The following is a 448-nucleotide window of genomic DNA, read 5'->3' as shown; positions in this document are numbered from 1 at the left end:
CCCCATTGTCCCCTCTCCCCCTTGCCCCACCCTCTGGCTTTCTGCTTTCCTGACGTCCGTCCTTCGACCCTCAGTCTCCATGTTCCATCAGCCGCTCACCCACCCGCTCCTCCAGGGAGGCTGTCCCAGACCCGGTCCCGGACCTGTTTCGCGCAGGTCAGGTGCTCAGTGGCAGCCCTCTCTGAGCCTAGGTTTCCTCGGCTGTCAGAGGGCCGTCCGTTCACCCCCAGACCCTGCCTCTGTGCTGGCCCAGGGCTACACAGTTCTGGGGACACAGGAGTAGTGGAGGTGGCCCTGTTCTCTACTTTCATGGGACTCACAGCCATGTCCCCACCTGGTGGAAGTCCCAGACGGCACAGGCAGAGTGAGTGGTCAGGGCACCAGCCAGCTGCAGCTGGAAGGTCAGGAGAGGAAGTGACAGGACTGAGAACGGAAATGTGAGGAACGG

Source organism: Marmota marmota, unplaced genomic scaffold (genome assembly GCF_001458135.2).
Source record: "Marmota marmota marmota unplaced genomic scaffold, marMar, whole genome shotgun sequence".
Lineage (NCBI taxonomy): Eukaryota > Metazoa > Chordata > Mammalia > Rodentia > Sciuridae > Marmota > Marmota marmota.
This window is presented reverse-complemented; position numbering follows the sequence as displayed.